Genomic DNA, 14,804 nt, shown 5'->3' on the forward strand with positions numbered 1-14,804 from the left:
TAGTTTTGAAACATTTAAATGTCATATTCTTCAAGTCTATGAAGTGTTTGAAGATCAAAATCTATGTTTGACTAATCTCATAGGTATAAGAAATGTGGGTGAAAATATCTGTAATTCTGGGGGACCTAGTTGTAAAATGACTGAAGCTTCCCAAACTAGTTTAGCAAGGACAGAGACTTTAAAAAAAAGTAACTATATATATATATATTTCTTTATCACTAACAGAGATAGAACTGAAATGTCTTGTCTAAAGGGAGAACTGTAAAGTGAAATATGATAAAATATCCTAAGTTGTATCACTATACAAAATGTATTTACATCCAGATAGTTTTATATTTGTGTGAAAAACTTTGTAAACAGAAAGAAGACCCTAAACAGTCATCATACAGAAATTTAACAATTTAAGTTATGAAGGATCTAGCAATTTAAGTTATCTATAGCTAACAGTTGCTAAAGTTAGTACACCACAAAGTATGTACATCTACCTATATCCCATCCTAACCATACCCTTCCCAACCATACCCTAAACTTACCTAAGAGGGATACCTGAGTCTGAACATCACCTTCCATACCTAACCCTAAGCAACTAAAAACCAACCCTATGCAGGTGTATAAAATCCCTTAATGCCAACAGTAGGAAAAGGGGGGCATTGTTAGGATTACTTCCTGCTGAAATGGGATGATAATGACTCCATGGGATCCTGTAGGGAAAAAAAAGGTTCTAGGGTCTGAAGTCATGTCCTCAATCTTTCAGAGAGACCACTTTCCTGACTAAGTCACTCTCTCTTCCTTACATCATACAGAAAGTCTAGTATGTTTGTCAAAAGGAAGAAATTAACAAAGATGCAGACTATCAATTGGATGCCTCAGGATTCATTTTCTACCCCAGGAATGGCCTAGAATATTGTTCATATGTAGCTATTCAGTCTGTTTAGCATGTGACTATTTCTTATCTTTCTTTTTTTTGATCATGATCTCAGTAGTTCTAAAGAGAACTAGCCATTGGGACCAGTGTGATGGCTCAGCAGATAAAGATGTTTGCTGCCAAGCCTGCTGACCTGAGTTAGATCCTTGGGACCCACATGGAGGGAAGAGAGAACCAACTCTAGAGTTTTCATTCAATCTCCACATAGGGATTGGAGCTGAGGGTCAACAAATTTTTATTTTTACAAATAAATCATATGATAGGTCCTCAGGGCTACAAGTAATAGGTGATCAAGTTGAGGAGAAAGTTTCTGGATCATGGGAGAAGTCCAGAAGCTTTTGTGAGCTCAGGTTGACATTTGTGTGCGGATGTGTCCCGTCTCTTGGCTTGGCTTTGTCTCAAACAGTTGATACTTTCTTAGATACGTCATCACAATATGGTCACAAGATGGTTGTGCACAGTCCACAAGGCTAAGTTCTCAGTGGCCCAGATTAACCACAGACAAGATAGGCCTTTTTCTGCTCTGAGGTGAGCAGAGGTTGCCCAGAGCTGTGAACTGCATCCTGTAACCATGACAACAGAGAGCCTAGGACTCAAGAAACTTAAAGATGAACAAGGATGTCTGTGATATCATTTAGGCACTGAATTCACCAATCCTGGATCTGGGTAGATCATGGGAAGTAACAATTACCTATAGTGTTTAAGTCTTCCAACCAAAGCAAAAGATACCATTCCATCACCCCATTTCCTGCATATTGTCTTCTTTGGTGACCATGTGTCACTGATGGCCCAGTGTAAAGTAGAGCTCAGCTTCAGAGCTTTCATGAGAGACAGTGGTAGAAACCCCAGCCTCCATAGGCATCTGGGTGGAAACAGAAGTGATATTTGGTAGCCTCACTCATGAAAGCTGGTTTGACAGCCATGGAGATCCGGCAGTGATGGAGAGATGAAGGGGTCTAGAGTGTGATCTTAACTTGCAACATGTCTGTACTCAAGCTTTATTCTTCCAATGAAACAGTCTTAAATTGGCCAGAAAGGGGCACCCCAGTCTGGAGAACATGTTCCCTTCTTGTGACACTCATGAGCACACCCCAGGCTGTAGAGAGGTGATCTCTACAGCTCCTTCCCCCTCAGTCAAGTTGGCAAGAAATGAGTGTGGGTTACAGGTGTCGAGCCCACCAGCAGCGTTGGACCTCACTGTCAACACAGGTTGCCATCAGCTCATGGTTTTTCATCAGGGAACAGTGCCTTGAAGCAGTGGTTCTCAACCTGTGGGCTGTGACCCCTTTGAGATCTAACCACTCTTTCATAGGGGTCGTCACCTAAGACCATTGGAAAACACATACTTACTTTACAACTCATAACAGTAGCAAAATTAGAGTTACGAAGTAGCAATGAAAATAATTTTATGGTTGGGGGTCACCACAGCATGAGGAACTGTATTAGAAGGCCACAGCATTAGGGGGGTTGAGGGCACTGCCCTAAAGGATGAATGGCGTGGCCATTTGAAAACACGAGTCTTTTCTGCCCTCTTGTGTTCTGTGTTCTCGCTTCTTTGATGATGTCTATCAGTAGTTTTTGCTTACCCTCCTGGCTTTTTATAATGAAAGCAGTTTCTCCTCCCACCTTCCCTCCCACACACACTTTCTCACGAGCAGATGCACACTTCACCGAGTACTCCCAGACTTCTTGCAGAACCACATATTTCGAGCATGTACATAAAACCATTTATAGGAGTTTAATCCATGAATCATAGACAGAAGAGTCTCATTAGGAAGGAACAGTGGCCTCCCGAAGCTCAGGAAGTCCTCGTGGTATTTGAAGGTAGAGAGCTCAGCCCTCACAACACATTCTGTGTTTTAGTAGGAAAAACTCAGATATAGTGTTTGGCCCAAGAAGCAATAATCTGATAACTTAATAGCACCTTGTTTAGGGATAGGCTTAGTGTTGAAAATATTTGTTGAGCTGGTGAGATGGCTTGGCAGGCAAAGACACTTGTGGCTAAACCTGATAACCAAGTTCAATCCCAGAGTCCCTGTGATAGAAGCAGAAAACTGAGGGCTCCTCAAGTTGCCCTCTGACGGAGTGCCCACACGTACACACGGAAATAAATAATGCAATTTCAGTTTGAAACTATGTTTGTTGAGAGGAAGCAGAGATAGCTCAGCTGGTAGAGTGCTTGCCTTGCAAGCATGAAGACATGGGATTGATCTGTGGCATTCCTGTAAAGACCCAGGCATGGTGGCATATGTGTCTGTAGCCCCAACGCTGTCAGGGTCAGAGATAGGAAGTTGGCTCTGGCTTCCTGTCTCTGGCTCCCAGCCCAACTCCAGGTTCAGAGAGACCCTTGTCTCAAGGAAAAAAGGTGGAGGACGCAGAATCTATCCCTCTGGTCTCCATGCACAAGCATGGCCACATGCACTGGCCCATCTGTACATACACAGCACACACACACACACACACACCCCACCTCCACCTCTGCACACACACACACACACACACACACACACACACACACACACACACACACCCCATCAAATGTAGCATGCACTTTTAATACCTAACTGGGGAAGGAGAGCAAGGAGGATCGCTGGGCCACGCTGGTCAACCACTCTAGAATAATCAGCAAGCCCCAAGTCTCAGTGAGACACCCTGTCTCAAAACACAAGGTGGAGCCAGTTAGTGGCACACGCCTTTAATCCCTGCACTCAAGAGGCACAGGCAGGTGGGTCTTGTGAGTTCGAGGCCAGCCTGGTCTACAAAGGGAGTTCCAGGCCAGCCAGAGCTGTTACACAGAGAAACTTTATCTCAACCCCCCAAAACAAGCAAGCAAGCAAGCAAGCAAGCAAGCAAGGAAGCAAGCAAGCAAGCAAGCAAGCAAGCAAGCAAGCAAGGAAGGAAGGAAGCAAACAAACAAACCCAAGAAAGAAGGGTGGACAACTCCTGAGAGAAATGCCTGGGGTTGCCGTCTGACCCCCCCTACACACACCCTCCCCTACATAGCTCACATATGCAAACACACAAATGGTTGAGAATCCAGTGACACCCCTTCAGGGGGTTTGGAGGATACAAATTTTACAAAGCAGAGCTTTAGAGAAAATCGATTCTTTCAGGATAAATCACAGGCATTCCAGGATTGCCAAACACTAAAGCAATTTTAAATTTTTTTCACAGTTATTTTTCAACAGGGCCGTGGACAATCTCCTGCAGACTAGTTGCATTTTGGGAAAGTTTGCCTTTAGTGTGTAATATCGGCTCCACACAGAGCCCTGAGGGCCTGGCCTGCACTACCTCGCTGATCACCTCATACTGGCCCTCTTGGTCTCAAATTAGTTTTAATGAAACTCTATCTTTATGTGGGTCAGGACTTCCTTTTTCCTTCAAAACTGTTTTTTCCATTAAAAAAAAAAAAAAGAAAAGAAAAGAAAAAGAAACAAACAAAACCACTCTCCTGTTTCCAGAAATTCCTGCACTTTTTACTTCCTGCTGGCTTATTCAGAAGCTTTTTTTCCCTAATGAAGCTGCAAGATGGTTTCTTAAAACTGTGGAAAGTTCTGTGACTTTCCTTGTTTAGAAGAATCTTCTAATCTTGGCTAAATCCTTAGCTGTTGAGTCTTTCGCTCCTTGCAGGACAAAGGCTCCTTCTTAACCACTGATGTGGTCCTGATGGTGAACTTGAGTGGATTTTATACCACACTGACAGTCTTGGGCGATGCCTGTCTACCATATACTGTTTTTTCTTTTGAACCCAGACTCAACCCTCTGCTTTCCTCAATAGTTACCTAACCCACTTACACTCCAGGGCACCGACCCAGGAGCTTGTTTCTAGACCCCTGGCTAATACAAGAAAACAACTTTGAGTCAGAAGCAGAACTCTGAGTTGAAAGTAATGATTGAGGACAAGGAGTGATTTGTTGTACCTAAACAGACATTGGCTATTCTGTTTCTAAGTTAGAACTGAGAGAAGATTCCAGGTTTACACTCTCTTCTTTAACCTTTCCTTTGATTTTCCTGCTCCCCTCACACATTCTTTCCTATCCCTCAAGACCGTATACTTGAGGTGGGACCATGCGCTGCCATTTGCTCAAGCATCACTGTAAGCAGCTTGATTCTCTTTTCATAAAATTTGGCTGCCATATTATTATTTTCTCAGAATAAAGATTGTCAGAATGATGACTTGCTGGGCTCGGGCCTAGGCGGCTGGCCCCTAATTGCCGGGTGATCTTGACTCTAAGATTCCTGCCATCTGGGCTGCAGGGCTGTGGTGGGGACGCACAGACAAGCTGCACAGGATTCCCAAGGAGGGTGGCTGTCCTTGTGATGACCTGCCACCCGTTAGACAGTGGACAGAGATTCCTCCTAGGAGTGGCTTTAGCGACTATCGAATGCTTGATTGGATGTAAGGGGCTAAAAGTAAAAGAATAAAACAAAAATCGAGACTTCTGGAGAGTTTTCTTCCTTGTTCCTTCATTAGGATGCTGGGGCAAGGGGGGCTGCATACTTGTGCCTTCTTTCTAGCCCCAAGTTAGGAGAAGAAGAAGGAGAAGAAGAAGAAGAAGAAGAAGAAGAAGAAGAAGAAGAAGAAGAAGAAGAAGAAGAAGAAGAAGAAGAAGAAGAAAGGAAAACGGAAAAGAAAGAAAAGAAACTTTCCCGAACTTTCCCATTCCTCCCTGGCCTGCTGCAAAGTCTGAAATTCCATCCAGTGTTTGTTGTCATCCTCAGCCGTTTCCATAGTTACCCAGATTCCAGGGACTGGCTTTGGGCCCACCACAACCCATCCCTCAGAGTCTCCCTGGCAGGAATAAAGCATTCCTTCTCCCTGCAGCAGCGTCAGAACCTTCGTAGTGAGAGATGCCATGCGGCTGCTGTTCCCCTCCCAAAGCCCCCACCCCAGTCCCACTCAGGGGTGACTTGGTTTAAGCAGTTCTATTTGGCATCGTTTTGAGGGTAAACACAGTATAGCAATCTCCCCCATTTCTCTTCTCTTGAGCTGAGGAATTACTTTCTCATACCCAACATTGTGCTCTTGGAAAACACTCCAGATGGTTCTCATTAAAATTCCAGTTCCCTACCCCACCCCCACTTTTGCAATTCCTCCCCCCCCCCCCATTCTTCTCAAAGTGCTATCTCAAAAATAAACACCAGGTTAAGGAGCAAAGACCAATGAATAGGGTCTTTGCAGAGCCCTTGGGTTGGCCATATCATCTTTCTGAGTGTGCCTCCTGGCTCCTCCTGGGGCTGCTAGGAAGTTTCCATGCTTACTTCAGACATGTATTCTGTGCTCTGTCACCAATTAGAGACCAAATATACCTGGGGGGGGGGTACATGTGTTGAATTAAAGGGTCAGGAAGAGGGAGTAGAAGGCCAGCTTGGCCTCTGCTCCCCAGCAAGCCCTAGCCCTCAGAGGGACTGTCCACCTAGTCTGCAAGACACTGGCCACAGGGTTGAGGACATGCTTCCTCTAAGCAGCTGGGGTGAGGGAGGGAAAGGAGGAATACCAATAACTTTTGGCCATAATTACAGCTGAGCAAGCCACAGGCTTTGCTTCCACATCTGGAAAAATCTGCTTATGCATGAAAAACGGTGTACGTCCAAGGATTTTTATTCACCATGCTCTTATTGTACGACATGAAAAGAATTCAAGTTGTAAGACTAGCTCAGTGAACATTCACATCCTTCTGCCTAGATTCAGGAAGTGCTCCATTCTGTCCTGCCCCCTCTTTCTCCCTGCTTCCTCTAGGAAATATCCACGCATATCTTTTCTTAGCCATTGGAAAATCTGAATCTTGCTCCCTAGAGAGTATAATCGTATACGAACGTGACATGTGAGTATAATCTCTTAAGAGTCAAACAGGCGAGTTCAGACCCTAGAGAGAAGATAAGCGAAAGCCGTGCATGGGCTCCCCTGCCACTGTCACCCTCGCTCAGCAGCTTCCCGTGTGTCCTTTCTCATCGCTCTCCATGTTTATGCAATCATGTTCGTGTTCAGACCAAAAAAAAGCATGTTCTCAGCCACGAGTGAGGTCACACTCTGCATGCTGTTAAGTGGTTTACTTCTTGCTTGCGGGGATGCTCTTTCTTCTCACTCAACTAGGTACCTCTGTCTTGTTCTTTGGCTGCTGTAAAGAATACTCAGGAGTGACTGAAGAATAATTCTTCAGGACGGACGTCCCCTCCTGATGGGGGTTTCGGCTCTGCCTTTACTTATCTTTTCCATCCCTCCTAGCAATGTAACTGGTAACCCTGGGAAGTGTTTACTTAAGGACAGGTGCCCTGTTTCTCTTTGACAGCGTCCTCCAGGTTTAATCCCCCATGAGATGAACTTGTCACGTCTAGGTGTACACTACCAAACTATGTTAGAAAATGCTTTCTCCAAGTCACAGCCTCCAGCACGGGCAGTTCCTTCCACCAGTGTGAGGGCCTCTGCTGGTCTATGAAAAGTGTTGACTCTGACGAATGAGATATAACAGCATTGCTGATAATCTGCATTTCTTTAATTATTAGTAAAGTGTCTTAGCTAAGCTTCAGATGACAGAATTTTCCATGGGGGAAAAGATTTACGACTGAAACTCAGTTGATTAAAATTATGTCACCAGGTTGAGATTCCAAGACTGAATCTCAGCTGCGGACTGACCCATGGATGCAGCATCTCCTTTTACCGTGATCTGGAAGCTGGGGACTTGAGAACCTGGGACCTAATTGCAGACTTGGTAGTCTGGATGCCAGGAAGCCTCGGCCATACCTGATATACAGGACCATGTTACCTGAACTAAACCATGGATGTCTACATTCTGTCAAGTATACCCATGGATCTGGAGATCCATAGATGCAGAGAAACACAAAACACACACACACACACACACACACACACACACACACACCTAGACCAGTGGTTCTCAATCTTCCTAATGCTACTACCCTTTAATACATACCCTCGTGTTGTGGTGATCCCCCAACCATAAAATTATTTTTGTTGCTACTTCATAACTATAAATTTGCTGTTATGAATCATAATGTAAATATATGTGTTTTCTGATGGTTTCAGGAGAACTCTATGAAAGGATTGTTTGACCCCCCACAAGGGGTCGAGAGCCACATGTTGAGAAATGTTGTGCCAGACCTTGTTTGCCAGTGGAGCTGGTAGCTCTTAAGGGACCCCACATCAGAATATATCAAGCTATATGTGAAAGCTTAGCATTAAGGAGGTTGGAGTGGAAAGCTTTGCCATGCACATTCCAGCAGGCAGGAAGGCAAGTTGCAAGATGGATGCTGAGCCAGTTTGAAATCTGTGACATAATCATACATTTGTGTTTTGTATCTTTTTTCAAATGGATTGCTCAGTTTACTTTTCTACTGGGTTTATGTTTTTCTACTTGATTTATTGATGATTTTATGTGTTACCTGGGAAATAATTTTAGCTATTATATTTTCAATAATCACCTATTCATTTAATTTTATATTTCTTGTCATGTAGGCATTAAAGGTGTGCAGCACCACAGCCCAGCGTTTTATAGACATTTTATGTTTAATTCTTAGAGCTACCTCTATTGTGTGGTCTAATCACGTCTCAGCCTTTTAGCTAAGATCAAGTGTAATGTGTGGTAGATCCAGGGATCTAGATTAACATTGCCCCCACCCCCACCCCTAGTGGAAAACAAATTGTCCCAACTAGCTTAGTTTGAATAATTTATTGAATAATTTATTTGCCATCCCCTCAAAACAAAACAAAACAAAACCATAGTCTAAACCTGGAAGATAAAAGAAGAAAAGAAAAAGAAAAAGAAAAAATGAAAAACCTGGATATTGTTTTTAAAAATAGGCCAACCTCTCTCTTTTTTCTCAAGCTTTTTTTTTTTTTTTCTCTTGTAAAGCCTAACAATAATTAATTTTGATGGCTTCACATTTTTTGGTTATCCAAAAGCCTTAAAAAGATGGGTTTGGCATCCTCAAAGTATAGATGTGATAGTTCACCCTCCTACTCAGAAGGCTCGATTCGGTCCCTTTTCCTCAACGCTAAAGGTTTACTCTTTTGTCCTGTGTTTACCTATTTGATTCCCATCCCCTACCAGTGGCCTTTGCCATTTTATTTCCCTGTTCGTGTGTGCAGGAGAGAAGACACATCCCAGGAAATGGCTAACAGAAACAAAACTTGTTCAGACATCCATACTAGCAATTTCTTTACACCATTGGACATCCTTTAGGATGCTCCCCTTACCTACTGGTATTTCTCCATGTGCTTTCCATCAGAAGTCAGCTAGAAGTGGGCTGTAAGGATGGATAAATAGGTAAGAGCACTGGCAACTTTTCCAGAGGTTCTGAGTTCAGTTCCCAACAACTACTTGGTGGGTCACGACCATCGATAATTGTAGTGCCATGGAATCTAATGTCCTCTTTTAGTGTACATGCACACCAACACCCATATACATAAAATACATAAAGAAATAAATCTTAGAGCTGGAGAGATTTCTCAGTGGTTAGGAACACTACATAGTCTTCCAGAGGTCCTGAGTTCAGTTCCCAGCAACCACATGATGGCTCACAACCATCTGCAATGAGATCTGGTGCCCTCTTCTGGCCTATAAGGATACATGTGGACAGAACATTATATACATAATAAATAAATAAAATATTTTTTAAAAAAGAAATAAATCTTAAAAATAAAAGCAGAAGTTGTCAAAAGCAGGACCACAAGCTTGAAGTCTGTCTGATATGAGCTCCTAGCCATTCAGGGATACCTTATCTCCAAAAAAAAAAAAAAACAAAACAAACAAACAAACAAACAAACAAAAAAAAAAAACCCAAATGTTGCTAGAACAGTTTCTCTGTTGCATGTGTTCAATGGTGTTGGCTAACACCCCACTAAACGCATCAGTATTCCCTGACACCTGCCTACCTCCTATGCTGGTCAGGACAACCAAGAAGGCTGTTCTCACATGCTTCTAAACATACCATCCCTGTCCCTTAGCTGAAAAGGAGGGAGGGGGAAGAAAACAGACTGAGTCAGAAATAATGTCATTATTGTAAGGCATCTCAGCTCCCCTTCCAGACTCTCAAAACTTTTTCGGCCAAGCTATCCCAAGCTCCTCCAACTGCCAGAGCCTTTTGTCTTTCTGAATCTCCTCTTACATGGTCTCCATGCCCATACCAGTCCACCCGTGTAGCCATGCATCAGACGTGTCCATGCATGCGTCGCCCCAGCAGTCCATCTACCACGCAAGTATGTATCAAGCATTACTTGTTCACTGAGCACTTTTTCTGTTGTACTTGTTACATGACTGTCTCATCTGGCTTCATACACTGTACTATCAGGCAGACCCCCACCTCAGATCTATACTTCCATTTCCCAGAGTGCTTTGCTGCTTACTGCTAAATATCAGCAGGATGGAAGTTACTATAAACAGATAAGAGTCTTGGCCCATGTCCCAGATCCTCATTCAAAAACAGTGAGAAGCATTTTTTAAAATAAGCAATACTTTTCTAAGTTTTGCAGTATTTATATGATTATCTGAAAAAAATTACCCAAAGAGCTAGTACTTTTTTAGAAAGCTAACTGTGGAATTTCCTCCCTCGCCCTGTCAAATCTTGTCCCTACATATGACCCTTGCTAGTAGTTTCCTTCCAAGACTGTATAAAACATGTTTATGTAGATTCAAAAACAGCTATGCCCTCACAGACATCTGTCAAATTAGTGTGTGTGTGCGCGCACACACACTCACACTCACACACACACACACTCACACAAACACTCACACACACACACGCACACACACTCACACACACACACACACACTCACACACACACACACTAAGCAAGCTATTAAAGCCTGAATTTGAGAAAACCCATGAATTCATGCAGGAAATGAGATCTGGATGACTAACTTAAATGTTTATCGTTCTTTAAACTACAAAGAAGTTTTGAATGCATTTTTATTCTTTGATCCTGGAAGGCTCAGAGAAGTTGGCAGACTCCTCCTGGTCCTAGAGTCAGCAAGGGATCAACTAGAACTTAAACTGCAGTCAGGCTGGGGGTGTAGTTCAGTGGTATTGCACTTGTTGAGTATAATGGAAGATCCTGGGTTCAATCCCCAGCAGTTTCCCTTAAAAGATAACTCGAACCCAGGGCGTCTGCCTTCTGATTCATTGTTGTTTTAACCTTGCCATCTCTGAAAGTCATGAGATTATTTTTCGAGTTCAAAGCTTTTGAAATGCTTATTTCATTATATTGATAAGAAGGGATCACTCAGGTTTATGGGTGTTTGCCACAGGTCCCAAACTGTTCTAATCACATCACCTACACTGTCTCATTGAACCTGCTGAGAAAGCATATGATCTAGGCAGTACCGTCAGCCTCGGTCCAAGGAGACCTGGATTCAGAAAGGTAATAACCTGGGAGAGGGTGGGCAACTGGAGTGTTCACGGATTTGGGTTTTGAACTCAAGTCCTTCTGCTTCAAGGTTTGTGCACTTAAGGTATTGTATGCATTTGAAGCATACATAATATTAGATAAGCAACTATTATAGGAAACAAATGAGCTGTGAATTTGACATGAAGTCTATTTCAGAGGCTTTGCAATATGAAAGCAGAGAGAGGGAGAAGTATAAATGCTTCTAGATAAGAAGATAAATGCAAGCTGGATGGTAGTGGCCCACGCCTTTAATCCCAGCTCTTGGGAGGCAGAGGCAGGAGGATCTTTATGAGTTCTAGGCCAGCCTGGTCTACAGAGCTTCCCAGAGAAACCCTGTCTTGAAAAACAAAACAAAACAAAAGATAAAACACTTAAGTGAAAGTAAAGCAATAAAGGAGCAAGTGACAGAGAAAATAGGGGACCGTGGGACAATGGGCTGGTTGATTGACAGAAAGCTACAGAGTGGAAAGTCCAAGGGAAAAGAGGGACCAGCCCTCTCCACTCTTACCATGAGTCTGCTGAGGCCAGCCCAGGGCTCTGACACCTTGGTGCCTGAAGTTCTAAGACTCCCGAGCCCCCAACCCCCAGCAACCTGGGTAAGAGCAGGATGAGGAGGCAGCCTAACCACCAGAGCCATGAGAGTAGGAACAGAGAGAAGAGGGGCTGGGAAAACAAGAGCCACGAAGATGAGCCTTGAAGAAAGATAGGTCAGACCCAGGGGGAGGGGGCCTCAGTGTTAGGGTGTTTGGGTAAACTTTCTGGCAAGAGGCAGGGACGCAGCGGCCTCTCTCTTGGGCAGAGAGCCCTCCAGTACCAGCATGGGTGCCTGTGGGGAGGGCGGTGGGGGAAGGGCACTTGGGAGGAGGCAGGTGGGGTGGAAGCTGGGGGCAGGATTTCCAAAAGAGCAAAGGCAAGGCTAGAGCAAGGGTTGGAGGAAAATATTTTTTACCCTTGGGTGGTGGCATCTCCATAAAGGGGGTCTGAGTCACCAGGCAAGACATGGATGACAGGGATGGGTTTTTACATCACCCTCCCTCACTTCCTCTCCAGTCATTTGGTATTTTTGAATTCTCCACCCTTTGTCCCTTCCTCCTGACTCCAGTAAATCTGGCTGGTGTGTGTGTGTGTGTGTGTGTGTGTGTGTGTGTGTTTCTATATTATATACAATCAAGTCTCAGAACAATATTAGCTGAAAACAAAGGAAACTGCTATGATTGGCTGATTTTGAACTACACAAATAGTTTTTGTGTATGGTTAGGGAGCTGGGTAAACAACCCGGATAAAAGCACAGGTAAAAACTCTTTATAGTACTGAGTAATGGACTGAGCACTGTCCCCAGCTGTTATCATGGGTTTCATACCTTGTTTGGGTCAAAGGGTCTGCCCTGAGACAGGGCTAGGGAAGGTTAGTTACATTGTCATTGGCTATAAGCCAGGGCAAACTGCCGTAAGGGTAATCATCCATCGCCCTGGAGTGGGGTGATAGATAACCTGGCCTCAAGTGCTCCTAGCTGTCCACACACCTGCCTTGTTGGGCTTGCAGAATCTCTGTACCTGTCCCTCCCCCATGGTCACTTAGGCAAGGACCAATCAGCAACCGTCTTGGGAGATTTTGAGAGGCTCCAGAAGCCCCACAGGGCAGCAAGGATGCTCAATCCAGCTCTCTGCTCTGGCGCTCCAGGTCCTACCTGCGTTTCTGGCATTTTACAGTCTGCTCATACAGGACCTTAAATGCTAACTCTTTCAATGTAGTGCCATTTGAGTAACACAGAACCACAACAGATGGATTGCAAACTATATCACCTTTAGAAACTTGCAAGATGAAAACCTGGGCCCTTAATTAAAGGCTATTGAGGGATTCAAGCTAAGAAGGGGCAAGCATTAGCCCAAATGCATGCTTCTGGGGGTACACAGTCATGGCACCAGTCCTGGTTGGCTCAGAGGCAGAGGCTAGGGGTGTCCATCTTCTGGGTCCCAGCTGTCCTTCTGGGCCAGCCCTGCAGGCCTTGCTGCTTCCCACTGGGTTTGCAGGACTTTGGTACGGGAAGGAACTAGGAACTGGGCACATAATTTTTTAAAAAAAGGAGTTGAGCGGCCCCTGCTGGGTAAAAAGGGGTACTGACACCAAACTCTGAAAGCTTGTGAGAATATTTTTGTGTGCGTGGCAATTATATTATTTTGGTAATTAAATAGAAATATCTAATGTTTAACGTATCTAAGGTCCCTAATGAGAATTATCTCAGTTCTGTTTCCATTCTAGAAATAAGACAAATGAGAAAATTCTAAGAATTCTGATGGGATCTTCTAGGGCACTGATGTGGCCTTTGGAAGGACATGGGTTTAGAAATGTGACAATTTGAGTCGGAAGTCACTTATTATTTGAGAGACTTGTCTTTGAACCCACAACAAGCGAATTTTAACTTGGAATGATAAGAACCTGCCATCTCCTGTTGAAAGGACAGTGACATTCAGCTAAAAAGAGAAGGCAAGGCTGGAGATCCTTGAACTATGGGAGTGTTTCCTCTACCCCAGCTGAGACCCACCACAAAGGGGTGTGTCTCAGCTGGACTTCAGATGATGGGCTGTTCCTGGACTCTTGTTTTCCCTGGGCACAGAGATTGTATTTGCATACCTGTGTCTCACTCAGAGAAGTCAGTCCTGGATTATAAAACAGGGCTCACACTGCGTGTGAGTCTCTTTAAGACCACACAGCCACAATCCAGGGTTCTCTCTGTACAGCGGGCAAGCCTGGACAAGGTCTGCCTGGAAGAGCTATCCCAAGAGCCTCTGTTTCCACTTTCACCTTGCTGGTCCAAGCCACCATAATCTCTTTGAGTGTAAAACTCCTTTGTTTTTGCACTTACTGTCTTTATGAAATCCATACATCAGGGGTGACTTACATTAAAAAAACAAAGGAACAGCAAGCAACAACAAAACCCAAAGCTGGATGGTGATGTCCTATGCCTTTCTTTCGGCACTTGGTGAGTTCGAGGCCAGCCAGGTCTGCAGAGCTAGCTAGCTCCAGGACAAAATGGATTATACAGAGGATACCCCGTCTCACAAAAACAAAACAAAACAAAACAAAACAAAACAAAACAAAACAAAACAAAAGACCAAGCAGTCCACTAGCACTGACGAAACCTTTCAATGACTCAGGAAAATGTTGAGAAGCCTCTTGCCCATGCAGGTCCCTTGCTTGTAACAACAGTTCCACTTTGGGGCTTTGTACAGTTTTCTGTACAAAGCTCTGTAGTCAATATTCACGTCTTACTGTGTTCCCTGTCCACTTGGCTCATACATCAGGTGATGGTGAAAATGTCACATTTTCTTTCTTTCTTTTTTTTTTTTTAAAGATTTATTTATTGTGTTTACAATGCTCTGCTTACATGTCTGCTTCAACACCAGAAGAGGGCACCAGACCAGATTACAGATGGCTGTGAGCCACCATGTGGTTGCTGGAAATTGAACTCAGGAC

This window comes from Phodopus roborovskii, unplaced genomic scaffold (genome assembly GCF_943737965.1).
Source record: "Phodopus roborovskii unplaced genomic scaffold, PHOROB, whole genome shotgun sequence".
NCBI classification, from domain to species: domain Eukaryota; kingdom Metazoa; phylum Chordata; class Mammalia; order Rodentia; family Cricetidae; genus Phodopus; species Phodopus roborovskii.